This window comes from Pleurodeles waltl, chromosome 4_2, assembly GCF_031143425.1.
Source record: "Pleurodeles waltl isolate 20211129_DDA chromosome 4_2, aPleWal1.hap1.20221129, whole genome shotgun sequence".
NCBI classification, from domain to species: Eukaryota; Metazoa; Chordata; class Amphibia; order Caudata; family Salamandridae; genus Pleurodeles; species Pleurodeles waltl.
The window spans coordinates 339,410,294-339,425,405 of NC_090443.1; positions in this window are offsets into that span (position 1 = coordinate 339,410,294).

Genomic DNA, 15,112 nt, shown 5'->3' on the forward strand with positions numbered 1-15,112 from the left:
CATTTTTAAAAAATTAACATATTTTTAAAAGGACTTATACATTTGGGTGAACACCAGAGGAGCGGTTGGGGGAAGGAACAGGGAGTGGGCCCGGGATTAAATAAAATTTTAAGCAAATGTGAGTGGAGAGAAAATAGCTAAAGGTGTTAGCCCTGGCATCTTTAGGGTGGTCTGACCTCAGAATTTTTGTCTTTACCTCCTGTTTTGTTGCTGCATCTATTTGTTGGCCTTATGACTCTGAGCACTTTACCACTGCTAATCAGTGCTAAAGTGCATGTGCTTCTCACCTAAAACATGGTAACAGTGGAGTATCTATAACTGACATATTTAATGTAAATGTAATGCTATTAGTGGGCTGCAGCACTGATTGTGCCACCCACTTAAGTAGCAATGAAAACATGTCTCAGGCCTACCACTGCAGAGCCTGGGTGTGCACTCTCACTTCCACCTTGACTTAGCATCTAAAACCTCTTGCCAAGCCCAGAACTCCCCTTTGCTTACATATACATCACCCCTAAGGTAGGTCTTAGGTAGCCCTTAGGGCAGGGTGCCATGTAAGCCAAAGGCAGGACATGTACCTTTAAATGTTTCATGTCCTGGTAGTGAAAAACTCCCAAAATAATTTTTCATTACTGTGAGGCCTGCCCCTCTTGTAGGCCAGCATTTGGAATTCCTAAAAGAATCTTTAAACTGTAATTCCTGATCTGAGAAGAGCAGTTGCATCATTTGTAGTACCATTGGAATAGTAATAGTAAATCGTATTTACTGGTAGAGTCAGATTTATTTTTACAATTTTAGAAATGCCACTTTTAGAAAGTAGACATTTCTCTGCACTTTCTGCCCCATGTGCCCAGAGCCTATCTCCAGTACACGTCTGGCCTGGCCTAGGTGACATCTACACTTGTGCATTCCCTTCAGACACCCACAACACAGGGTACTCAGCTACATCTGCATTCATCTGCATACTGATGGATCTTCCTGGGAAGGAGGTTGGGAAGGGCTCACACCTACATTTTAAAGGGTAGTGACTAGAACCCACACAAAGGGGCTGACTACCTCCCACTGGCAGTCTGGAGACGAGGCTGACCTGAAAGGGGGGCCTGTGCACTTCACAAGAACTTTTTTGTAGTCACCCCCTACATTAAAGGCCCTTGTCAGTATAAGTATGGAGTCTCTTGACCCATTCAAGTAGTTCACTCCTGGTTCAAGAAGAAACTCTGCTGGTGTAAAGACTGTTCCTGACTGTCCTCTGGGTCTGCTGCCCTACCTCGTGAGCCGCCCTGCTGGCTGCTGCCTGCTGAACTCTGACCAGCCCAAGGAATCCCCAAGCCAACTCCAGGGTGACTCCAGGGGCTTGCCAGTTAGCTCCTGTCCGTGCCTGAGGTCTCAGGAGCAATACTGAGCTTGGGACTGCAACTATTTCCCCCCATCTCGCCTGCCTGCACTGCCAAAGAAGAAACCTGCTGAGATGTGGGCCGCACTCTGTCTCCTTCTCACCTCGACGGCTGTGCTGTGTGCCACACCGCTGCTCCTGGCAGGGCCATGTCCCAGTGCGAGATAGCACAACTCACACCTGCCCCGCCAGACAGCTCCGTCATGGGCGGTCCATGCTCCTCTCTGCAAGTTCCTGAGCGTGGCCGCTGAACTCACCAGTCTCCAGGTCGCTCTGACGCCCCAGTTACCAGGACAGCACACTGAGGGTCGGGCGGTCCATCGGCGTCTCTTGATAGAGACAAGGTGCCTCTAACTACCACCTGAGCTCTGACGTGGGCAAAGAAGCAGCGGCTGTACTCAGGGAGACACCTGGGGGCTGGGCCTTACTTCTCCTAAGTGACACACCTGCAGATTTCACAGACATCACTTTGCCAATAGCCTCATTGCACCGGAGCAGTGCGAGGCCCATTGGAGGGACACTATCATGGACGTCTAAGGATTTTTCACCCCAGAAGGAGCCTCACAAACACCTGGTACCTGTACTTGATACGCTTCAAGTGCCTGGTTCCTTTCCAACCACTATTACCTTGATTGTCTGATTGAAGTATTATCATTCCTGCCTTATTTAAACCTAATAAAGCAGCTATGTTTTTACTATACCCCTGTAAGTCTTTTTCTTCAGTGTTTTTTTCACTGTAAATATTACCTGCCTGTTGCACAAATACTTTACACATTGCCTCTGAAGTTAAGCCTGACTGCTCCACGTCAAGCTACCAGAGGGTGAGACCCGGTTAATTTAGTTGTGTATCTGACTTGCCTTGACTAGAGTGGTGGGTTCCGCCTGGCTTAGGTGCATACCCTAGCTAACCAAAAAAACATTTCTAACGGAAGGGGAAAATCAGCACATGATGGAGGTAGCAACACAAAGCATTGAGTAGGGATTTGGCAAGGGAGAAGAGCACAAGACAGAGATTGACAGAGGAGGGAGAAAGCAACAAAGAGCACAGGGGACAGATAATTGGTGTGAGGAGAAGCACACAAGGGAGAGAGGTGGAAAACACATGGACTTCGAGGAGTGCTTGGCAAAAAAAGAAAGAATAGTCTGCATAAATTGACCAGTGGTAGGATACCAGTTAGACAATCAAAAATAAGGTAGTGAGGTATGCTTCAAGAGAGGGAAAACTCAATAAGAGGAAAGCAAGCCATTGATTAAGAAGCGAGCAAATGAGATGACATTAAAGTCAAACGATGGTAAGCAATATCCAGCCTCTAAGCCCACTATAGTTTTTGGTATGCTCCACAAGTGGCTTTTGCCTTTAAACAGCTTAAATCAGTCTGGTAGGTGAGACCTAAAAACAGAAAAGTCATTCTGGGAACCCACCCATGCACATAGGACTCTGCAAAGTTCTTTCAAGATGAACTGGTTTCACTTTCACGCTAACCTGCATAAGCCACTTCTAAGTTAAACATTGAACAAACTACTATGGTAGCACAACAAAACACCACAAGCCCCAGAAGCCGTCGATTGTTGACACTCAGAGTTCAACATGAAAAGAATCTCATATTGAAAAAGGAGCACAATGCCACAATAATTGTTGTGAGTGCTAATAAAATCCCTATAACATGTTAGCATTGTATTGTTCCATCTTTCTGTGTTTTTTTTTAATCAAAAATATAAGATTAATCAACTCTAGTCCCTTGTGTTATTTTAATGCACTCATCTAATATTATTTTTATTTTGTAATTATTTTAGTGTCGACATATATTTTTTTAGCAAGGTTGCATTGTTTTATTATGTTTTCTAGCATATTATTGCTTCATTTGGGTATTGTTTGTGTTGTTGGCAGGTCCCGGATAAAGAAAGACAGGATTCAGTTTGGCAAGTAATATGAGCATTTATGAATAACGGCCGGGAGGACAGCACAGCTCTAAGTCTGAAACTGCCCTCAAAATCATCAACTCAAGCAGCCCTTTTTATATACTTTTGCTACCTTGTATACATCTTATCACTTGTCATGCATTTTGATCTAAGCGCTCACGTGGTACATTGTGTCACTGCTTTCGTCAGCATGAAGCCGCATTTCTCATGAGAAAGCGTCTAATTACACATTTGCAGAAAAGCGAAGGTTACATATCTATCACGTGCACATTTAGTGAAAAACAGCAATACCTTTATCTCACGTTCTAAAGGCTGTCTGTAGCTCCTCCTTTCCTAACTCCAGGCTTGGAGCTCTCCCCGACTGTCTGACCTCCTCCACACAGCTGCTGACCTTCTACCATCAAAGCTCTTACATTCCTATCCAGTAACTCCCTTTCCTCATTAACGTGGATTTGAAATGCGTGCCTTTCCTGTAACTATATCATTTGCAAGCTTCTAGGCCTTTCTACGTGTAGCTGCTTTGTGGATAACTATGCCTTTGTCTCTCTTCTCTGTCTCCTGCACTGGCCTTTTACTTGGATGCCATGAACACTCGGGGCCTGTATTTCTCTCTGAGCACATATGATTCTGCACATTTTCCTCCCAACTCTTGCTTTAGCAAAAATGGGCCCTCTCTTTCTATATTTTCAATAACATTCCCCCCTTTAGTTGAACTTTCAACTACTATTCCACCCTCTCTACTACTTTCATTCATTTGGATATATATGTGATCCTCATCCTCCTTTACGTCCCTGGCTGCCCTAATAGTGAACATCCCACCTATCTTCTGGCTAACTTTTTTGCAGCATCCTACCACTAACTGAAAGGTGCAGAGCATCAATAACATCACCACAAGTATCGGGAATAACCCCTTAATCAGTCCTGATAACCAGGATGGTATCCATGCAAACCATCCTGAAAACCATTCATTGGGGGCACCCCCTTCGTCTGCCATCTTCTTCCGCAAGTTATGTAGAGTCTGCATGGTCTCTGTGATTGTTCCATTGTCTGCATCGTTGGCATGTAAAACAGGCAGTTCCGATCTTGGCACAGACCCCACCCTCCATGGCCGTCATCAAGTCTAGCACATACCTATGTTGCATAAGCATCACTCTCACAGCCCGCATCTCTTCCTTGACTGCATTGAATCCATCTTCAGTTGCATTGATTGTCTTCATCAGTTCCCATCGTGTTATCTGCAGCCAGCGGGCCGTGGCCTTTGTTTGAACAAAGGGAAAGATGCTCCCAAAGAACAATTGGGCATCATTAAACAACCTGTGTTCTTGTGGAATGTCTTCCCAGGTTGTAGTACCCATATACTCTGCATACCTCTTTTCCGATGACGCAATAAAGTCGTTGGACGGCTCATGGGGTGATCTAAAATTTTGAGATGTCCACCCCTGGAATCACCAGGGAGGGGGTGTGCACAGTTACTAAGGAACAGAGACCTTTCCATCCGGAAGGAAGTCGCGAATACAGCCATTCTCCGCATTGCCAATAATAGTCCATCAGACTGGAGGTGCCCCATTGCATATCAACATTGTACTCTGTGGTGATGCAATTGATGTTCCTTCCCACGGGGACTGTTCCATTCCCTCTGAAACATAAAAAGAAAACAATTGGTGTTCTGCCTGCTCGGAGAGTTGTTGGTGTTTCCACCCATGTTAATCTAGATATATTTTCATCCCATATAGCCTGACACTTCTTCTGGGTGCTATTATCAGTCTGATTTCCCTTCCAGAGAGAGAGAGCTCTACATCCAAATGTTGCACCGTGGTACCACTGACCATGAACATACACTGATCCATTTACTCGAAAATATGGTCTTTCCTGACAATCTTGGGACATGGGTGAAGCTGAATAATTCTTACAGAAAAGTGTAGATCTTGGTATTCCCAGGAATCCCTGTTCTATTATTTTATTCTTCCAATTCCTACTTTTATATTTCATTATTCCCATCTCAGCCATCCTCCCTAATTTCACCACTAATTCCTTGCGATCTGTAAGGACATCTGTTATGTCGGATAATTCCTCCTCATATTGTGTGGTGTTTACTAGAAATGCTCCCTGTCTTATCTGCAAGGGCTGCATTCATGCTCTCATCCTGCAAAGGTACAAGTGCAATAAACATCGAGTAATATTTGGAAATACTTCTTTTGATGAATGTAGCCTATCTGTGTCACTAGCATGTGGAATCAAAGAACAAACAAAACATGATTCATTAGTAGTCTGCATGCCTATCTCTGTCATGTGCTGATACCATACATTGTCTAATAAGCTAGTATGAATATTGTGAGATATATTTTCATATTTATATACTTCTCTCTGTAAGCGCTTAGTATACTGACACATTGCCATGCGTGGACTAAGATACCATTGAAAGGTAATTGATAACATAACAAAGCGTGAACAGAAAAACAAAATCGAAATACATAACTGTCCACTAGTAGTGTCGAGTAGAAGTTCTGCTGGCCTCTTTAGGAAGGACGCTGTCCTTCGTCTTTGTCTTTGTCTTGCTGTAAATGTTCCTGGGAAGATGGTGATGTATGACATGAAGCCGGGGACAATCGAACGTCTGATAGGTGTATCCATGTGTGGTGCTTTTTCTCTTATCTTGTTTCTAAGCACTAACATAACACAACAGAAATGCACTTCTGAGGTCAAAGAAGACTTTTATTGTTGTTAATTCTTCCCCAACCACAATATTTTATGTATGACGAATAAGTAGCTTTCAAGTCCGCGTTAATCAAACAAAATATATCAGTTTGCAATATACACAGCAGGTTATATTTATAAGATATTGAATGCAAAGCAAAACAAATACTTCACCGTGTGGGAATTATCTACAGCTTCATCTTTCTAAGGTCTGCAAGCTGATGACCCCTGTCAGCCGCGAGAAAGAGAGATTCATCTACCCACACGGGTTTGCTGGCAGCTGGCGCCAAGCTCCAGCACGAGGTCCGGCAGATTCGAATCTGACTCTCTGCAGCCTGTTACATTCGTTACAAAGGTGTGCCCCCTCCTCTCAGACCTGGGAAACTGAGCAAGCCTTTTGGAGACTGGCCAGGTCTCCAAGACTACTCCTGTTCCCAAGCTCAAGCAGAGAGAACAACACCCATGTACTCTCTCTTATCATGTCTAGTCTACTGTGAGAAAAACATCTTGGTTCTCTGGTGCAAAAACACAGCTTGGAAAAATACAGCTTGGATTCTCAACTGCAATGTCTAACTCCACGTTAAAGGCAATGGGCAGCTAACCTAAATATCAAATGCAATGTCATGTTAAAGGCAATAGGCAGCTAACCTAAAATATCAAATGCAATGTCTAGTGTCATGTCAAAGCCAATAGGCAGCTGAGCTGAATATAAAATGCAATGTATAATATCATGTCAAAGCCCATAGGCAGCTGAGCTGAATGCAAAATGCAATGTATAATATCATGTCAAAGCCCATAGGCAGCTGAGCTGAATACAAAATGCAATGTATAATATCATGTCAAAGCCAATAGGCAGTTAAGCTGAATACAAAATGTAATATATGATATCATGTCAAAGCCAATAGGCAGCGGAGCTGAATACAAAATGTAATATATGATATCATGTCAAAGCCAATAGGCAGAATATCTAATAGCATGTCAATGTCAAAGCCAATAGGCGGCTAGACTGGATACAGCATGTCAAAGCCAATAGGCAGAATACAGAATGTAATGGCTAATGCAATGTCAAAGCCCATAGGCGGCTCAACTGAATACAGAAAGTAATGGCTAATGCCATGTCAAAGCCAATAGGCAGAATACAGACTAATGCAATGTCAAAGCCCATAGGCGGCTAAACTGAATACAGAAAGTAATGGCTAATACCATGTCAAAGCCAATAGGCGGCTAAACTGAACAAAACATACCATGTGCTACTGGTGAACATTGAGCAACTAATATGTGCAGTGGTGAAACACAAAGTCATTGGTCAAAACAAACTTTATCAAATGGCAGTACATTCCGCCCTTTGACCAATGAATTTTTGTTTCACATATCTCTTGTTTCAAACAAAAACAAAATACATCGGCACAAAAAAAAAAACATTATCAGTAAGTCAGATTTGAATGATCAAAGCAATCCCTGTAAAGCAATAGAAGTGAATTAACACATTGATCTCATAACCTTTCACATCAGATACATCTACATAAAAAAGACTGGGCAATTTTTATACTCTGAATGAGTCTCTAATTCAACAGTGTTAGCAATTTGATGTGGCATGAGTTCTGCTCATGTAAAGGTGCACGGTCCACCTGAAAGGTTTGCTGGAAGATAAGCAAAAGTCAGAGTTCCATACGAGAAGGGAAAAAAAAAAAAAAAAAAAACACAGCTTAGTTCCCGTGGAAGAATGCAATCAAACAAGTTGAACTTGAACTGAAGGCGCAGTTTGCGCAAAATGGATCCATGGTGCTGGCACTTTACTCAGCCAGGTTCAGGTTGGGGATTCGGTCCCTTCCCCGACCCCACACGCACACACCGGAAGGGGGACCACACAGCACACTCAGGGACAGTGGCGAAACGTGGTAGGATCTGCAAAAGAAACAAGTATGACTTTTCTTGCAAATAACATTTTTCATTTAAACTGCACCCTTCCTCTTTCTTTCCCTGTTTTATAATCAGCAGGATGTTTTTGGGGCCCTTTGTTATATTTTCTGCAGGTTCTGGAGGATCACTTGGGGCTTCAGCCCACACATCAGCACTGAGGTTTTTATCTGCTGCGCCACAGCTTCCCTTTTCTTGCACTGTCAGAAGGGCTGGGGCAGACTCATTCTTTACCAAACCTCCATTCACTGCACTTTTGTCAATTTGGGCCATTCTGTCTCCAATTTGTATGAATGAATCAGATTCTTTTCTAGGTATCAGCATAATTTCGATTTTTCCTTGGTAGTTTTCAGCAATCACTCTCCCTAAAACCTGATCAATTTGCCATTTCTGTCCTGGTAACTTTCCTCTCCCCAACTGCTCTGTGACTGCTTGCATGACAGATTGCTTTTGTGCGTGCTGCACAGTTTTTATCAAATCTAGGGGAATGTGCATCTCTCTCATTTCTGCCCACCTGTAAGTGGCTTTTTCTCTCAGCTGTTCACATTTCTGGGGCACCCACTTAGCCATCCCCACTAAGGCAGAATTCTGGGTGTACACTTCTCTCTCTGAATTTTTCTCATTAACATCTGCAAGGTAATTGAACCAGTTAGGTGCTAAAACATTAACAATGAACCAAAAATCAGCATAAAAATGACACATCTCACGTAGCTCTTGCTTTAAAATCTGACACACATTATACAACTCTGTTCCTTCTACTGTGCCAGAAAACAACATTTCAGTCAATGAATCATTAGTAAAACAAACATGCTTTTTATCTTCAGTGGACACGAATTCAAATGGTGCACACAATTTCATTGGTAATTCTTTTACCTGTGGTACTCTAGCCCTGTCTTGCAAGTACCAGATCCATTGTATGATTCTAGCTAGGGGCACTATTTTCTTTCCTTGTTCTTGAGTTACATGTACATAAGTATTTCCTTCTTGCACTGCGCAGAAACCTAAAGTCTGTATTATTTTATTTGCCAAATCACAAGCGCACAGCTGCATATATTTTTTCACAGTGACCATATACAAAAGTGTTAGGATTTCTCTCAAATGAGGGCTATTCTTTTTCCAAAAATCAAACAAGCTAATGAAACTCGGGGTGTCTTGCTCTAAAATCCTTCGTTTTACTTGTGCATTTTGCAACGGTAACTCGTAAATCACATTCTGGTCTCTCCGTGTTATCAGTTAAGGAATGCATTTTGTCTGCCAAAAACCCTGGCTCACACGGAAACTCAGTGCAGCTCAGCTGTCTTAACCCCCTCATTACTGGAATGGGACAAGAAAGATTCTTCAAAAACAGCCTTTTTATAACTTTCAGTCGGGCTAATTTGCTCACGTAAATTCCTATTTTCATGTTCCAACTTCCTACATTTCTCCTGCATTTCTCTGTAAGCAGATAAAGGTATCCAGACCTTTCTGTCATCATTACTTCCAAAAGACACGTTTTCTACATATGTACAACAGCAATTATTTCTCAAAACATTATCAGGCCTTTTAGCTACACATGCATTTTCTTCTGTAATTCCCCAAACAGAAAACAATTCACAGTTTTTCTTAGCACCATCAGGCAGTTTATCAACACATGTCTCAGACATGGTCTGCCGTGCTACTGTGATTCCCCAAACAGAAAACAATTTCTGTAATTCTCCAAACAACAAAAACAATTACACTTTTAAAGTGTGCACTTAGAAATCTACTAACTCGTCAACACCCTCTTAATCACCTCTTAATGACCGACCCCACGACTCCAGGTACCAATTGTGGTGCTTTTTCTCTTATCTTGTTTCTAAGCACTAACATAACACAACAGAAATGCACTTCTGAGGTCAAAGAAGACTTTTATTGTTGTTAATTCTTCCCCAACCACAATATTTTATGTATGACGAATTAGTAGCTTTCAAGTCCGCGTTAATCAAACAAAATATATCAGTTTGCAATATACACAGCAGGTTATATTTATAAGATATTGAATGCAAAGCAAAACAAATACTTCACTGTGTGGGAATTATCTACAGCTTCATCTTTCTAAGGTCTGCAAGCTGATGACCCCTGTCAGCCGCGAGAAAGAGAGATTCATCTACCCTCACGGGATTGCTGGCAGCTGGCGCCAAGCTCCAGCACGAGGTCCGGCAGATTCGAATCTGACTCTCTGCAGCCTGTTACATTCGTTACAAAGGTGTGCCCCCTCCTCTCAGACCTGGGAAACTGAGCAAGCCTTTTGGAGACTGGCCAGGTCTCCAAGACTACTCCTGTTCCCAAGCTCAAGCAGAGAGAACAACACCCATGTACTCTCTCTTATCATGTCTAGTCTACTGTGAGAAAAACATCTTGGTTCTCTGGTGCAAAAACACAGCTTGGAAAAATACAGCTTGGATTCTCAACTGCAATGTCTAACTCCACGTTAAAGGCAATGGGCAGCTAACCTAAATATCAAATGCAATGTCATGTTAAAGGCAATAGGCAGCTAACCTAAAATATCAAATGCAATGTCTAGTGTCATGTCAAAGCCAATAGGCAGCTGAGCTGAATATAAAATGCAATGTATAATATCATGTCAAAGCCCATAGGCAGCTGAGCTGAATACAAAATGCAATGTATAATATCATGTCAAAGCCCATAGGCAGCTGAGCTGAATACAAAATGCAATGTATAATATCATGTCAAAGCCAATAGGCAGTTAAGCTGAATACAAAATGTAATATATGATATCATGTCAAAGCCAATAGGCAGCGGAGCTGAATACAAAATGTAATATATGATATCATGTCAAAGCCAATAGGCAGAATATCTAATAGCATGTCAATGTCAAAGCCAATAGGCGGCTAGACTGGATACAGCATGTCAAAGCCAATAGGCAGAATACAGAATGTAATGGCTAATGCAATGTCAAAGCCCATAGGCGGCTCAACTGAATACAGAAAGTAATGGCTAATGCCATGTCAAAGCCAATAGGCAGAATACAGACTAATGCAATGTCAAAGCCCATAGGCGGCTAAACTGAATACAGAAAGTAATGGCTAATGCCATGTCAAAGCCAATAGGCGGCTAAACTGAACAAAACATACCATGTGCTACTGGTGAACATTGAGCAACTAATATGCGCAGTGGTGAAACACAAAGTCATTGGTCAAAACAAACTTTATCAAATGGCAGTACACCATGGCTTCCTGCCCTCCACCTTCACCGCTGCGGGGGTGCTCTGGGTCACTAAGTAAGGGCCCTCGAACTTGCTGTCTTTCCATCGTCGCACAAAATTGCGGATGTTTACTTGCTGGCCCACGGATATTGGACTGATCTGCTGGGCTGCGTTGGTGCACTTCTGTTGTCGTGCCACCTGTTTAGAGAAGAACTTGACAGACTTCAATAACCTGGATAGATAGCTACTCATTTCCTGTCCTAGGACCTCAGCTGCCTTTTGAGCATCTGTTCGGTGTCGAGCTATTGTTAAGGGAGTTGGCATATGCTGTCCTATTCGTAATCATTTCAGATAACTGCGTAATGAACCAGTCTGTCTGTAATGTGGCAAGAAGGTATTCTTTGGCAGTGTGTGCAGGGAGGTGTAGTTGCTCAAGGGGAATATACAGCAGGGCCTGAGGCATCACTGGCTTGCCTGTACTTTCTTGCCTATACTGTAGATAAAATCTGTTGGTGACTGTATACACCCTCGCTGCTCCCACAGCTCCCTTTCATAAGGTAGTGCTTGTTCTTGCAATTCGCGTAAATGCAATCGTGCCCCATAGATGTCTTTTGAGTCAGTACTGCTGTCATTGTTATTCCATTACAATGACAAAAGAGGTAGAAATGTTTTTTGTAATCAGGTGTAGCTAACACTGGAGCATTTGTAATTACTTCTTTTAGCTCCAGGAAGGCTGTTTCCCTGTCATCGGTCCAGTCTACTTTATTTGCGTTTGCGGGGGACTCTTTTAAGGCAGTGAGAAGTGGTGCAATTAGGGTGGCATAATCAAATATCCACTGTCTCACATAATTGCAGAGTCCTAAAAACTTCTGCATCTGTTTAGTGGTTGTGGGCTTAGACATATTCCTAATGCTCTGTACTCTGTCTGGTGTCAGTTCTGCCCTCTTTTTGACTGTTGACGGTCTTTTTGTGACTGAGACACCTCTGGCTGTCATTACTAATTCTCGTTTGAGGGCGCGGACGAAAATTATATAACCTTCTATTAACTCCTTGCTCATGTGCACCCCTATTAAACCCATTGTCCCATTCCTCATCCTCTTCTGCCCCCCCTATGCCTTGTGAGCCTTCTGGGGGCTCCTCATATGATGGCGTGTGTACACCTCCTCCCCGCTCCTCTTCTTCCTCCATCCAGTCCTCTGCTGCCTCTCTTAGTGTCTCTGCAGATGTGTCACCAAGCCTGAGAATAACATGCCCTGTAGTCCATTGTCCCCGAAGGGGTTGCTCTGCCTGTCTCAGTGTGTGTTGCAATTCACTTACTAGCCTGTCTCTCCCACTCAACTCTGGGTCAGCTCGAGGGGCTGAAGGGACAGGAGCAGGGGTTGCTTCAGTTCCTTGTGCCTCTAACCTCTCCTCCTTAGGCTCAACCCGGACGGGATCTTGATACCCTGCAGCTGGCAGGATAGGGTACAACCCATAAGGTGGGGGTTCCTGTAGCAAATTCCCTGGGGACTCTGTGTGAGTTTGTGCCCCTTCTTGTATGGGTGTCACTGCCTCTTCAGGTGTGGTAGACTTGTCTCTTTCTTTCTCATGACAGAATACTTGCCACAGTGATAGAATAGCTTCCCTCTTCTGCCTTTTCTTTTTCTTGTATGTTGAACGAATGTAAGTCAATGTGTGTTCAACTATATTGTGGTCAAATGTCCCATCTTTTGGCCATGGTTGAGCGTGGCCCTCAGTGCCTTTATGCCACTGTTTGCAATATTTTTGTATTCTTCCCTTGTCTGAAGGGAAAGTTTTCATCAAATGGTCCAAAGGGGTATCCATGATCCCCATAGGACGAATGTTTTCCTATGCGTACCTCTAGCAGCGTAACTGATGCGCTCTTTTTTCCCTGTCTGTTATCTTGTGAGTATTTTAATTATGCCACTGTCACTAACTCACAACAGTATTGTGTAAAGTCAGTCCTACTCAGTATTACCAGACTTCACATATATTGTTGTAAGACCGTATCTGTGGACATCAGCCATGCTTATCGCTAGTCTGTGTAACACTTCTTCTATGGTGATGTCTGGGGCAGGTGAATTTATGGGTGGTCTAAGTGGATTAGTAGCAGAAGCAATGCGTGTTATCACGTTGTCATGTATGTAGATGAGTATTTGGGGTGCTCGGGGTGCGTTGAGCCATTCATTATTTAAAGTAGTGAAGGCACGAATATCTGTGAGGAATGCATCAAGAAGAGCCTCTAATACAAGGGGTGATTGAGTTATTATTTCAAACCTCGGGGTGTTACATGGGCATGGGGGTTGACCGTGAGCCCACTTAAATACTAATTTTAGCTCAAGTGTATCTGTTTCTTGCCACAGAGAATTATTAGCCTCACTCATAGGGATTTATTATCAAGTTTTACTTGCTTTGGTGTTATTTATTCGGGCGTCCTGCGTTTTTATTTTCACTAATTACTGCCCCTTCACAGAACTCTTTAAGGGTGTCTGTTGGGATGTCAAAAATATGGCAGAGATCTCGCACCCTCTCCTCTTCACTTATATCTGACTGCGTGACAACTGGAGGGGACACCTGCCACTTCTCTATAACCTGTCCTTTATGATTGTAAAACACAGTATTATTTTTATTCTCTTTTTCACTCATTACTCATAAAACGCATTTACTAGTCCCTATTGCGCTTTGCAGGTCTGCAACCAGGGGTCTGACTGTACTCAGACTCTCACTAATATTTCAGCCCTGGTCGCTTCCCCTCAAAGACGCCTTCCAGAGGTTAGTAAATCTGGGAATCTGGTGAACCGGGCGTGTGACTCAAAATTTGCACACTTGTTACTCGGTCCACTTCACTATTTCCTACTCTAACTCCTCTGTTCTAACCGGAATATCTGTTAGGCATTCCCAAATGAATGTCTCTTCCAGGGGCTGTCCCCTAGGTAATGCACTACTTTCGTCCAGGGGCTACCCCCCTAGGTAATACACTGTTGTCATCCAGGGGCTACCCCCCTGGGTAATACTCTGAATACTCTAAGAGTCTTCCAGGGGCTACCCCCCTGGGTAATACTCTAAGTCTTCCAGGGGCTACCCCCCTGGGTAATACTCTAAATACTCTAAGAGTCTTCCAGGGGCTACCCCCCTGGGTAATACTCTAAAAGTCTTCCAGGGGCTACCCCCCTGGGTAATACTCTGAATACTCTAAGAGTCTTCCAGGGGCTACCCCCCTGGGTAATACTCTGAATACTCTAAGAGTCTTCCAGGGGCTACCCCCCTGGGTAATACTCTAAAAGTCTTCCAGGGGCTACCCCCCTGGGTAATACTCTAAATACTCTAAGAGTCTTCCAGGGGCTACCCCCCTGGGTAATACTCTAAAAGTCTTCCAGGGGCTACCCCCCTGGGTAATACTCTAAATACTCTAAGAGTCTTCCAGGGGCTACCCCCCTGGGTAATACTCTAAATCTTCCAGGGGCTACCCCCCTGGGTAATACTCTAAGTCTTCCAGGGGCTACCCCCCTGGGTAATGCAGTACTATCTATTACACCAGCTAGTCTTCTGGTCTGACCAGGGAATCACAGTGTAGTAATAACATACCATCAAAACATTGCTTTAACACCCTAGCTAGTCTTCCGGTCTAACCGGGAAATCACAATTTATTTTTTAGCACACAGCATAATATTGCATTAAAACATTTAAACCCCACATAAATCATGCATGCATTTTGTCATATTATAGTTGCCAAAAAGAATCATGCAATTAAAAATAATAAGGTACAAGCCCGACCTCTCTTTACCCCTTTAGGACTGCAACATCTGGAATCCCCGACTGCCTGGTTGAATAGGCAGGTGTAATCTCACCTGTTTATGTTGCGCGCAGTGTTCTATTCAAGCAGTACAGACAGATTTTCCTTCAGCTGCGTCCGGAGAAGAGAAGGAGGGCTCCTGGCTCGGCTGCGCCAAATGTTGTTGGCAGGTCCCGGATAAAGAAAGACAGGATTCAGTTTGGCAAGTAAT